Consider the following 14,208-nt stretch of genomic DNA (forward strand, 5'->3'; position numbering starts at 1 on the left):
TTCTGTTCTTCTGCTTCAAAATGCAAAAGAGACATGGAGCTGAGAACCAACAGTAGGAAACTGGTGGAACAACAAAATTAGGGGTCAGTAAGTGACTTCACTGGGGCCACTCACGTAGTAAAATTTTAGTTATGTGTACAAATTTCAGCAGGTTCATAATTTTATACTATAAATTTATATAGGTAGTGATATTTATATGGTACTTTTTAAGACTGTAGTAAATTGCTTTTGTCTATAGAGTTTTAGTGCTGCTGTTTTTCTTCATTTGTAGTTATAAAATTTAAGACTGTCATTCTCCTGCTTTGAATATAATTTATCAAATGAAAATAATGGAAGTAATAGGTAAAGAATTAAGCCTTAGAAATGCTGATCTTATGACACAATTTTCAGTGAGTCAGTACTAATAATACCTTTACAATTAGTCTGTCTAGCTTCCAGCTTCAATGCAGCACATCTAAGAAAAACACAGTTAAGAATCTAGAAGAAAAATTACTATAAGTGGTGTTATAAAATAAAAGCAGTATATTTTTTCAAAATCTTTCTATTGTTTGTATCTTTCAGCTTTCTCATTAGCGTTCTTTTATTGTTCTTCTCAAATTGCAGTGTTTGATGAAATATAAATGCATAAAGGCATGCTAAAAACAAATGAATTTTCAAGAAGCTGGCTTTTATATTTTGTAAGCAGTACATGCTGTTTGGTGGAAAGATCATTGGCCTATAAATTGGTAGATTAATATCTTTTAGTTTATCAAAGCATTTTTTCAGCAGTTAGTGTAATGAAAGAGAAATATAATGTTGTCTAAGACTTCAGTTTGTCTTCTGTAACTAAATATCATACTTGTTTACCTTTTGTATGTGATCTAGTGCTTAAATATGTAATTTCAGTGTTTCTATTTGGTTTTTTTTTAATCATTGCATAGATGAAGTTACACTATGCCAACATGTGTAGTAAAAGCACAAATATACCAATATCTGTGCAGAGCTTGATCGTCTCTCATTCCTCATGAAAATAATTTCAGTGATTTCAGTTGGATTTAGTCCAAATTGCTAAAGAAAAAGGGCATCATCAGTCATTTATTTCAAGTACAAAGTGAAAATAATAAGACTTTTTGAGGGCAGTTGTATACCAGTTTAGTGTATATAATCAGAATAACAGAAAATCTACTGTGAAGAGACAACATAAACCATTAATGTGTTACTTCTTTAATTTCACAAGGATTTTTTAAAGGAAAATCTGGTAAGCTTAGAAAATTGCAAAACACTAAAGAGCAGTAAACATTATCTTAAACCTCCTTGGTAAATAGCCAGTGTAATTGGCCTGTGAATGAACCTAGTGGGTAATGGGAAAATATTTAATGGGAATGTTTGACCAAAGCTGTGTCTGGCATTCCTTTCCATCATACCACACAAACCCTTTTTCACCTTTTTCTTTCAAGTTTTCATGGGAAAACCCATTACTGTTTCAGAGCTGCTGGAGTGAAACCTTGTGGTTTTACTAATGGACTAACAGTCTGATTAGTCTCTGCTGTTGTAGCTGGCTACAGAATATTAGTTTGCTTTTCAATTCAGGTATTGGTCGTCCTTTTTTTTTATTTTTTTTTGTCACAATCTCTGGCTAAACTAGTGACTGTATTGTTGTGTCCACTGTTGAATGCCATCCCACCATGTAGGAATTGGGACTTCTGTAGAACTCGAGCTTCTTGGATAAATAGCAATACTTTTTGAAGAAAAACTAAATAAATGTCAGAAGTGGTGCAGACCACGGGCTCCGTCTCTGGCCAGTAGCAGTGTGCCAGCAGGAGGAGGTGTGAACAGGGCAAATACACAATGATGCTTCTCTGACTATCCTGTTCTGCCTCCAGCGATCTGTGACTTAGAGATATCTTGATGCAGACATAGGAATTTTACAGTTAATAGCACTCAGTGGATTTTTCTTCCATGAGTTTATCAAGAAGTGAAATTACCTGTGTTGCAGGTTACTGGCAGGGTCATTTACTTACTGCAGATTCGATCAAAACTCAGAGGTGGGAGCTCCTGCCTCTCCTACTTTCTCATAAAGTACTTCAGCCTTACTCTGGCTCAGTGTGTACATGTGTGATTGGAAATTATGAGGGCTTTGTACTGTGATCATAGTTATGTATGCTAAACTGTACATAAGTCCTCTCTTTTTAACAAGAACTGAACTTTAAAAAATCCTGTTATGCACATGCAGCTTTTTCATAGTCTTTCTGCCTCTGTTTCTTCTATCTTGACGGTATTATCTCTGAACGGTTCTTTTGCTCTCACCTCAAATATCCACAAGAAAATATTTATATTAGACTTTGTCAACTTGAGCATTTGAGGCTTATTTTATGTGAAAGATTTATAATTGCATGCGGAGTGTTTCTTCACTCCATGTAGATGGATGAGGAGCCTTAAAGAGATGTCAGGAAATATAACTGCCCGAAGAGGGGTACAAAGCGTATGCACAGAAACTCAGAGGCCATTTCCCTTTCCTTTCCTCAGGTAGTATGAGAGGAAGGAAGACTTGTAGCTGCTCTAGGATGAGCTCTCATCTTTTGGGATGTCTGTAACCGCACTCTCTTTCTGGAATGGAAGGGACCTTTCACTGTCAGATGCAAGTCAGGGAGGGTTTTTTCCTAATTCTTGGTTTGGTTGTGCATGTATGCGATCTTCATGGGAACCAGTTATAAATGCTTAGTGTATGGGAAGCAGAGTTGGGTACACAACATTTTCCCCAGTGTCAGTTTAATTTAAAAGAGCTGTGGATAGCCACTTGAATCCCTCTCACATGTCTATCATTCCTTTGGCTAGTTCAAGCAGATCACCCAGTAGTTATCCTTATTACAGACAAGATTGATTTTGGCAGCAGTAGAGCAGTCATTTTCCCCATATAGAGAGGAGAAGTAGTAGACACCATGACTGCCAAGCAAGAGTGGGCACTGAAAAAGAAAAAAGTTGTACAATTACAGAAATTCTTATTTTTAAATGCAAAGGTAAATACTAATTTAATTTAAAAATGAGCCAAGATTATGAGATTGTGTACATTACAAAATGAGATGTGAAAATGAAATGAGAAGTTTTTAAAATATCCCGCACCTTTTTGTAGATAAGCAACAATCCAAAAACATAGATTTATGCTTGTTTTGAGAAACTTGTTTCTGTTAGGAGGATTCTTCAATATTTTCTTAGTTTCTCAAATATAAGCAGAAGTTAAATTATTAAATACTTCTGAAAATACCTTTAAGGGATATTTCAGGAAGGTATTCTGGGACAAGCTATAAATAAAGCTTCTTTTTAGATTAGAGAGTGAAAAGGGAAGAAGGAATAAGGAATATGAAACTTCCAGCTTCCTTTATGCACAGTTGATATAGGATTGCAGTATTTCTTTCCTTGACCTCAAGCAATATCATTTACTATTTATAAGGTGCAGTAATATATTAAAGGGCTTTTCCACTGTGGCCCATTTCACTAAGATTTAAAGCTTTTGAACTTAAGAAAAATAAATTCTGTTAACTTCTGGAAGAGATCATCATGCTGCTTCTGGGTTTGTTTTAAAGTAATTTATTTTATTTGAAAGGAAAATCCACATTTTCCACAATAAGGAAGTAAATACAATATTTAAGGTCCAGTAAATGTTTGTGCTGATTAAAGTAATTAAAAAAATGTAGTATAGAAGGTGAATCACAGGAATGTGTTTTCTTTTATAGTGAGGTAACTTGTCAATTTTTATTCTGTGCTTTCATAGATGTAAAGACAATGTGGTCCTTAGCTTTGTGTATCCTACAGCAGCGTGTACTTTGTTTTAGGGGAGCTGTCACTAGAGGTTTGAGGTATGCAAAAGAAAAAAACTCTGCAGGTTTCCTCCCTGTAATGAGGAGTGGGGGGTGTATGTGAAGATCATCTGCTTTAGTTTTGCAATATGCGGTGATGAAAGTGTGGCTGTAATTTTAAAAGAGCAGACGCTTGAAAATGCCCTACCTTGCAATTACAAGGAAAACAGTTTGCCACCTTGATTAAGTTGGTTTTTTTTATTCATCAAAAAAGGAAAGTGGTGTTCAGTGGCTCAATTAACTTCTAAGAATATATTTTATAGCTGCACCTTGAAAGGTAAGTGATACAGCATTGCTATCCATATGTTCTATATAGAGATCCTCCTTTAAATTGTTGGCCTCTGAAAATGTTTTTAGGATATTTCTGATTTCTACACAGAAAATTGTAAATTTTATCTGTTTCTGGTCCCTTTTCTATTGAAAGTTTCCACACATTTTCTAAGTCATGTTTCAAAAGGGAAAAACATTACTATTGTTTCCTCTACTACTGTATTCTCATGAGTATTTTAAATCTAGTGATAGCAGGTCACTCCATTCTAGATATTCTCTAACCTCCCAGCTTATTTATTGTAGTTGGCTCTTTTCCTTGGAAGAGCTCTAGGGGAATCTCAAACCTGAAGATTTTTGCAATTGGGGTTTAAAGTAGATTTTGAATATAATATTAGTATATTTTTATTGTGTGAGCAGCCTTTTTTTGGATCAGGGCATGCACAGTATCAACATGTGAGTGTTAACCATCTTTTTGCTCAAAAGAAGAAACAAGGTGGAAGCAAACTGGTAGCATTTGTTGTTCAGCGTTGCAGACATTTGGAAACGACATAGTTCTAAATCTGTTATTTAATATTTTTTTTAATTAAAAATACAGCAGTTTTGTAAGAGTTAGTCTACGTTTTTTCCTCTCCTCTGGTTGGTGGGTGCATCCAGGAGGCACACCAGCCTTTCCCAGATACAGCAGCATGGCAAGCCAAGTATTTGGCTTTTGGGTCACCAGTGTGCTCTAAGACACCGGTGAAAAGAGTGCAGTGGGAATTAATGTTGTCTCTGAGCAGCATTATCTTTCTATTATTCTGAAGGCAGAACTTCTGTTGTTCTTGGAGGGGAGCAGACAGTTAATGTAGCTGATGTTTCATGCAGATCTTCTGAAGAGAAATCAAGGTGCCTGTAGGAGAAGGAAAGACCTATCTATATAAAAGCCTTTCCTTACTGTGCTAGCTTTATTGGTTGATTTTACTTTCCATTCTGCATGTCAACCCTCATTATTAATGATCCTTGATTATTTTGTAGAAATAATGGCATTTCTGGAGGTAAGATTGCCATTAGCTTCAGATTAGAATATTGAGATTCATGTTCAGTGTTTTTTTTAATTTTTCCTTTAAATTCCAGTTGCACAGAATTGGAGAGAAAATATCTCTTTGTACATTTGGGGAGAAATTTGCTGGTACATTTGCTTAAAACTCTTTTAGGCCTGTTTCCAAACTTTGTAGAGTTATAAGGGCATGAGAGGGAGGAAATAAGTGTTTCCTTTTGAAGCTTTGAGATCTTCACAACAGGCAGGAGTCACTCTGCTGCCTATAAATTAGAATGCTTATGGGCCTTTCCTGCAGCCCAGCGTCATGAGATTTTTAGTATATGCTGAGGCATTTTCCTCTCTTTTATCAAGAAGTGTATGCACTCTTGCTGGGGTGCATTTCATAAGCAGTTGCAGAGAAGTTTTCAGTCCATGAAAACTGTGAGCCACTCCAAACCTGTCCATGAAGATTTGTACGAAGTCTAGATTTGTATCCCCTGTACAGCAGTCTAAGTATCTGAAGTTTCTAAATGGTTCCACACCTTCATTACAAAATGGAAAAGCTTGAAAGCCACTACTTTAGTATCTTTCCTAAGTACAGAAGTTGTTTAAAAGCGGTGGTAGCCAAACAAGGATGTGGAACAATCGTTGAAAGATTTTTGTGGTAGTGGGAAGCTCTCTTTAGATGTTAGCATCCAATTATTTTAATGTTTTATTTAAAGACATAGAAATCCTTTGAAACAAGTACATTTTTTTCTGAAATAATTTTTTACATTTCCCTTCTCTTCTGGGAAGACGTGTCACTAAAGTCAGATGGACCTACTGTTGTGCAAGTTCCAGAACTATAGAAGATTAAGCTGAAAGGAATGCAGAGATTTGATCCCTCACTCCAGCACAAGCTTGAAGTTGCTTACCCCTCTCAAATATAAAGATAATATAATATAACTATAGGCTTAGGTAACGGGTAATGTTAATTTGAAAAGTAATCACTGTTTCTTAAAAAAAAAATACTAATAAGCAGTTGGGTTTCCTAAGTAGTATTGCTTAATTATGTTTTAAGGTCCTGCATTTTTAAAAGATATTGCATTGCACAAGCAATTCTTCACCATGAATACGCAGGGGTTTTACAGGACAAAAGACAGAATAGATGTGCTAAATAAACTAGTAGCATGCATATTTGCATTGATTTTGACAGACTTTTTTTTTCAGCAATGTTTCAATGTTTTCAGCAATGTTATTAAGATAAATATTCAGTTCAGTCAGAAAAGCCCCATTTGGCCGCTGCTGTGGTGGCCTGTCCTTACAGAGTCCACCACCATGGACAGAATGTCATTTTACACGTTCACTATCTTCCCTGCTGACATGCCGCTTATCTGGCTGTCTGGACAGCCAAGAGCAGCAAATCCAAGCAGCGCTGTTCAAACAGAACCCATCACATACCGTCATGGCCACTGAAGCAAAGCTTGCACGTAGGAAAGAAGGAAGGTTTGTTTAAGTTTTTCTTTTCTTAACTGAAAATATTTTCTTAGAGCAGCAGCTCTTGCTGTGGCTTTTTTATTGTATAGCTTCAGAAGAGATTCTGAAGGAATTATTTATTAGATTGTAGGTTAGGAAAAGGGTAAGCAATAAGAGTGAACATAGGCTGTGTTTGTTTCTGTTTTATCCGCATTCAGTTTTTAAGTATCTCCAGAGCTAGACCTGATCTTTCAAGCTAAGATTCTAAAGATTTGTTAGACAGTTTTAGGAGTTTGTATCTGCTGTATTCTTTCTGCACTAGAAGTATTTAATTTGGCTTCCAGGATCCTTTATCCTTGAACTGGAGAGTTTTACATAAGAAACACAACATACTGTAATATAGATCCTCATTAGTTTTCTGTTTTTCTTATGTAGTTATTTTGGCCATTGTAGGCTGCAGGGATTCACCTGACCAAATATAGATGTCTACAGCTGATCCAGTCACCCTAGGCTCCTTTTCTAATCAACAGAGAAAAATAAACACATCCAGACTGTGATTTTATTTTATCCCGAAATAGATATCTAAAATAGGTTAGATGAAGGCCACTGTAAAATGCTTATTTCTTGCCATTAACTATAAAGGGAGGTGAAAGTTTATAGGCATTTAAAGAGTAGACCTCTAAAGATTAGAGGTGTAGACATCTTTAGTTTGGTGAGGTAAGTCCCACCTAAGATCTTCACTTCCCTCCTTTGGTGTTTATTCTCTCCTGCTAAAGCACTGGGACGTTTCATCTCTTGTGCTCTGACCTTGCCAATAGCAAAGTAGGAGACAATGGGTTACTTTTGCATTCATTTCTGTTGATTTAAGGATTTATGACTGTAGGCAATTTACAGGAGAAAAGCCTGCCACTTTATGAAGCGATTGTGCTAGGTGAGAGTCAAGTCTGCACTCTCTTACTTGCACCTGATTTCCAAACATAACTGTCAAAACATCAGGAACTTCACCTTAGGATTACAGAACTTTATCTAAATTTTAACAAACTTTTTTTTTTTTTAAATCAGTGGAAGCATCACATGAAGGAAGCATCAAAACCGTATGAATTCTTGCTTCAACAGTTAGAGATGTGCGAAAGCCTAGAATTAGCATGTTCCTTTTCCATGTTCAGTATTTATCTGGAATTAGCAGTATTTTTTTCCAATGGTAACTTGCAAGGAAATCACTTTTGGTTTTTCCAGTGTAAAAGTGGGATGTTGGCTGAACAGTCACCACAGAGATAGTACAAATACCAGCTGTATGTCAGCATCATTCAGTAGAGATTTCCACCCTCTCAGGGTAGTTTTCTGTAGGTGTGGAAGTAGATAGATGAATCTTCTCCATTTACCAGATTTGTTTGTCTGTTCTTTAGTTTAAACATTTTTCATAACTGATAGGGAAGCATGTTTTTCTTTCCTCTTCCCTGCGTAGCAGGAGGAGCTTTACTAATGAACTTGAAAAAGCTGAAAATACACTTCACATGAAATGCACATTTTCGAAGAAAAATGCATGGTATTTAACCTTAAAACTTAACTGTCTTTAGGGAGAAGGAGTTGTTTCCAAAGAAAACAATGCCTGATTGAGAAGCAGCAAGACCTCCTGAAGGAGGGAAAAGAAATTAAAACATCATTGTAAAATATGGCCCCTCTAATTTACTTTTCATTTTGCAGTAGCAATGAAAGAATATAGCCCCATTGTCCTAAGTGCTGCAGAAGCATATGGTGATTCCTATTTATGTCAAAAATATGAAAGTCCATGGAATTTTTTGGAAAATGGTGAAACTTGATATCATACCAGTCTTGCAGCAAATTACGACCTCCATATTCCATTAGATCGGTATATGCATACACACATACGTGTCTGTTTAATAAAATTTTGCTAACAACAAAAGATTGGCTATTATCTTGGGGTTTATATGCATATTAATGTAGTTACATTTTGTTGTATATCAGTCAAAGTTTCAACTGAAATGCAAAAGAAGAAGAAATCAATCTTCTGTACAACTTCAGCTCACGGACACGTAAAATGTTATTATAGGAATACAAGAAGACAGTGATAGAGGGAAGCCTTAATTTTCCCTAGCTCTCTTGCAACAGAGTGAAAGAGGATAGAAGTGAATAATACTTTCAAGAGCCATTCTTTATATACATTCTCCTTATTTTGTTACGTAACGGGCAACCTTACATTTTGGTAGATTCAAAGGGTATTAGTGAGATTAAGTGACTGCTCAGGCTCTGGAATGTGGCAGAAAAATATTTTAGGTGTAAGTATCAACATTTTATGTGAAGGCTATACATACTCCATAATATGTAGGAACTAGGAACGCTTGCTCAGGTTTTTTTCTTAATATGCTTTGTCTACGTTTTCCATAGTGCATCCCCTCCGAAGCTTCTAACAACCCCCATAATCTCTGCCAGTCCCTCTTCCCAATGTGAAACATTTCTAACCCTTCCTAGTCCTTCTTTGCAGAATTTATTAACCTTTCCTCGCCTTCCTGCCTCCAACCTGTACTGACTGCCCGAGACTGCTCTTGCCATCCTGGATCCACTCTATCCATGCTGTAAAACTGAATGTTATTACCTGAAGCATAGGCCAGGGAACTGAATTTTGTCTTCGCTGCTGCAGTCTTGAACCATCTTTATAAGCAAAGATCCAGGAGAATTCTTTCAATCCTTGACATCAGTCTGCAGTTTTATGACCTTACCAGCTTCATGGTTTCATCTTGGGGGTAAATTTTCCATTCCTATGCCACAAATCATTTTAATCTTTTCTTGCTGACCTTGTAAAATGCCCTCTCTGCATTGTTTACTCCTGTCGGGGTGTTACCCAAGTGCTCTGGACAGTTTCAGTTGAGGTAATTAGCTTTTGCTTGCTGAGAAATCTGCTTCAGTTGTTCTTCACTTTGCCTGTTAAACACAGGGGTATATTTCTAGGCCAGAATAAGTGTCCCATTCTGTGTTACAGAAAATTATGTTTCAGGCTTCAGTTCCTCATTTAGAGGCACTGCTGTTAAATCCCATCAAAGCACTGTCACGTGCATAGTACCAATTGCCTAGTGAACTAACCCAGATGGAGAATAACCTAAAAGAAAAATTATTTGGTGTAGTTTACTGTTTACCTGCAGCAACAGCTCTGCTTGTATGATACAAAGGGAAGGAAACAGGTGAGGACATACTGTTAGGGGTGAGACTATTTATGAGCCACATCAGAATTGCACATGAGCTGCGACCGCATATGTCTCAGAAGAAATGCAGGTGGAATAGCACACGAGGGAATAGTGATATCATCGCTTTTGCCTGCCACCTTTCTACGTATTTGAGTTTTATGGTTTAAGATTACCACATATTATTAAGCTTTTAAGTTATTATAGGTAAAATTTTCTAGAACTGGAGTTTATTTTAAAAGAACTGAGAGTCTGAAGTGACTATAGTGCTTAGTTTAAAAAATAAAGTAAAAACTCTGTATTGTTCAGGTAATTTGTATTTTCTATTTAAAAGAATAGTATGGCAGCTTTAGAAAAATGTATGGCTAGCTTCAAGAACAATCAGTAATATTCTTATTTTATTAGACAGTTTTTAAGCAGATAAACATTTTCATCCAGATTGCAAAAAAAGATGTCTTTAAAATTGTGTAGATAATTTTTTAATTGACTTTAAGTCAGCATTACAAGACAATCTGTTACCTGAAAATAGTTACAAAGGCCTATGATCAATAACACCCACTGAATCTGTTCTAACCCCTTTCACAGGGACAATGAAGAAAGTAAATTTGGACTGTTTCCACTTTCTGTTAACATTTTTAATATTTTCCCTGCCTGACTTCACAAAAATATTTTCACAATCTTTTCCCAGTATTTCCCAATGCAGACTACTGTGTTTGTATATGCAATAGACATTGCCAAAGACTTTTGAGATTGATTTCATTTGAAGAATTTAATGGTTTTGCAACAGCAAAAGTACTAAACAGCTTTTAAATCATTACCAGTAATTGTCTTTTGTAAGTGCTGTATTTTCTGATCTTATGGTCACGAAGCTGGCCACATCAATTCCATGGATAAAATTATTTTCAGGATTTTTATGACAGGCTCCCAGGACTTCATGCTCCAAAGATATACTGTCCAAAATATCCAACCATTACAGAAATCTTTTTTTCAAATGTTGAACATGTTTATGTGATGATACATTCTGAATTTTATCATTTTTATTTGTTATAAGGAGACATTATTTTCTGTTTGCAAAGCTGAGATATGACCTGGAATTTTTTGGATTTCAGAATCTACCTAGATTTACCTTGTTTCAGCTTTAAATGTTATAAGAAACAGGTTAACTCTTTCTGTGCCGAGTATTTGAATCTAGAATTAGTTAACCAAAGGTTTTTGTTGTTGTTCTGGTGTTTGTATTTTCTGAGTCTTGAAGCTGTCATTCGCAGGATTTCCTTACAACTGGTACTTATGGTTAGTCAAGTCTTTTGTGCTAGTTTTCCATAAAGCAATGTTAGGCAGTTTAATTCCTTGCTCTTTTACTTCTCTTACCAAGCATGAAACCACCTTGGTAACTAGAGTAAGAGCTTGCAGTTTGCTCTTCACTGCTGAGGTTATTGCTTCCAGCCTGAGCTCCTGTCTCAGGGGCAATTAAAACTGAAGTACCACCTTGTTTGTGTTGGGTTCCATTGCAGCGCACAACCTTAAAATGAAATAAGTTATTCTTAAAAAGTGATTGTGAAATGGCAAATCCCCTTTCCATCTGAGAGAAACAGAAAGTGGCAGCAAGAAGCCCATGGGCATTTGCATCAGGCAAAAGAGCGTTGCCAGCAGGTTGAGGGAGGCCGTTATTCCCCTCTACACAGCCCCGGTGAGACACATCTGTAGTGCTGGGTCCAGTTCTGAGCTCCCAGTACAAGACAGAGATGAACATATTAGAGTGAGTCCAGTGAAGGACTGCAAAGGTGATTAAAGGCTTGGAGTCTCTGGCACAGAAGGAAAGGCTGAGAGAGCTAGGATCACTCAGCCTGGAGAAGAGGAGGCTATTGGGGGATCTTATGTATAAATACTTGAAGGGGGACAGGAGGGTGAAGCAGATAAAGCAAAGCTCAGTGGTGCCCAGTGACAGGACAAGAGGCAGTAGGCACACGACTAATTACAAGAAATTCCACTTAAACATAAGAAAATGGTTTGGGGTTTGGTTGTGGTTTTTTTTATGGTGGGGGTGGTCATACATTGAAACATGTTGCCAAACTGGACAATGTCCTGAGCTACCTGTAGTAGTTTACCATGCTTGGAGCAGGGGGGTTGAATTAGATGATCTCCAGAGCTCTCTTCCAATCACAGCCATTCTGTAGTTGTGTAAAATTCAGAATCAGTAGGTAGTTATCTACCTATGTGCATAGGTAGGTCAAGCCAGGAAAACACTTCTTTTCCTGCTGTTAACACACTTATTTGCCTGGAGAGCTGGGAGACAGGACCTTCTTTGAGCTGGAATTTGATGTTTAGCATTTCCAGTGATAAAGACATCTACCTGAGTTATTCTAAGTGTAAACAGTAGGAAAGTTAGAGGCATTGAAGGATAAATGCTCTATAAGAATTAATTATTTTTCTATGAAAAAGATTCCCCTTTCCCCCTCACTTCCAATGTTAAGACCTAGTCTACAATGATCCCTTTGTTGTATAGTTGTTTAGAATTTTTACTTCTTTAGGATTATATGATTGGGAAAAAATATTAGGATTTAGTTCAGGAATTCAGTATTTTGGTCTATTGCCCATTTCTAAAATAATCTAAAAATCTGCATGAGTGGTTTTTCTTATTTCTTATAAAGTAGGCTTATATGCCAGTGGATTAATAAAATTACTTGCATGTTCAGAGCTTGTATTTGTTTAGTTTTTAACAAATTATATTCTGGAGACGTTTTACGGTTTCAGAAGATTTATAGGGCTGCATTTAACGGCAGTTTCTTTTGCCTGCTCTGGAGCACGTGCCATGGTGGTTTTAAGTGTGCTGTGCATGTTTGACAAGTTACAAACTTAGCAATCCCCATCAGTGCTGAGCCACACTGTCTCAGGCTTTGTTTTTGTTGGCTGGTATCCAGTACCATGCTATAAAATACATTTACTTGACAGTAGAAAGTGGAGAACCACATTAACTACAAAGTTTAAAAAGGCTGGCTAAACACATGCAATAAATATTAATAAAAGAAAAGGCCACCCACCTTTGACCTTCAGTACTTCTTATTAGCGTTGTGTGTTTTAGAGTTACCGTAGCATTTCGAGCATTATGTAACAGTTATGTAAGAATCTCTTATTGAAATCAAACAACTTATGAGCAGCCCTGTATTGGTTATTTTGGTCGCTTGTGGCAGGGATCATTATCAGAATTCTACTTTGTACTTCAGAGTTACCTATAAAAAGATTCTTGTCCTTTTAGTTGTCTCGTAATAACCAAGCAAAGTTTATTTGTACCTGTAAGTAAATGGGAAGGTATAACTTTGTATGTACATCTATGTAGACAGGGGATGTTTTACAGAGGAACCTTGTGAAGAACGGTCAGTTGATTCATGTAAACTCGTCTCACTCAATTTTTCTTCTTAAATAAGAACTCAAAGCAGAAAAACAGCTCAGAAGAGAGTCATCCATCATCTTGTAGTAAAATGAAGTTCTGATTCATGATGGCTGAATGGGCTTCAGAATTTTTTTCAGTATTTTTTATGTTATGTACCTCATAACTTTCAAAAAAATGGGATCTGGACCAAACCAGAAATAGTATGGAACATGGAATGGGAAATGATTCAGGAGTCACTAGAGCTGATACATAACCATTCTCTTCCAGATTAGATGGTTCTCATCTCCCAAGTTATAGGGCTATATCACACCCCTAATTATATCTTAGCTTTGCTGCATTTCTCTTGTGAAGATATTAGTGGTTCCCATTTTGTGAATTTCATGTGCTGTATTACGTGTTTAAAAAAAAGTATATATAGATATAATGATAGAAGGAGGATAGTGGTTGACTATTGAATTATTAATTCATTTTGAGAAGAGTCTATTCCTGGTTTTTGAGAAAGGAGAAGTAGTAAGCTTGGGGAGAAAAAAGGGCTAGAAAAAAGAGCCTTGTTCAGTGAAATACTAACAGGATGATGCATCCTGCTAACTCTGGATACATTTATTACATAGGTAACACAAACACTGTCTTCAGTCTTGGGCAGTATCCCTTTAAAGAGTTACTGTCTCTCAAAAGTAGAGACTTTTTCCCCCCCGGTTAGTCAGATACACTTACAGGTTCTGTGTTTCTGTTAAGATGTGTTGTCCTTCGTGGCAGATTGTGCCCACTTCTTTGGCTCTCTGGAGTCAGAAGCTCGAGTCTTAGAGAGTTTCTGTGCTGGCCTGCTGAATCAGCCCGAATACAGTAATCACATGGAGATTCAAAGTCACACGGAAAACCACGCTGTGTATATAAAAGAACAATACTTTTAATGTCTGAAAATGAGTTTCTCTACTGACCAGAAGGGTGATAGAGCTGTGAGACATTGCGTTCAAATACCAAGTTCTGCTGGATGTTGTGAGGAAGAAAGAACCAAGAGTGAAAATCAGCTACTCCTCCGTTTCTGCA

The 14,208-nt window shown here is 36.7% G+C and overlaps 1 protein-coding gene across 1 annotated transcript in view; it reads left to right on the forward strand.

Annotated features, from left to right (window-relative positions):
- Nucleotides 1–14,208, forward strand: part of WDR70 (WD repeat domain 70) — a 139,439-nt gene that overhangs the window by 109,662 nt on the left and 15,569 nt on the right. The window lies entirely within an intron of this gene.

Source organism: Platalea leucorodia (genome assembly GCF_965183815.1).
Source record: "Platalea leucorodia genome assembly, chromosome: Z".
NCBI classification, from domain to species: Eukaryota; Metazoa; Chordata; class Aves; order Pelecaniformes; family Threskiornithidae; genus Platalea; species Platalea leucorodia.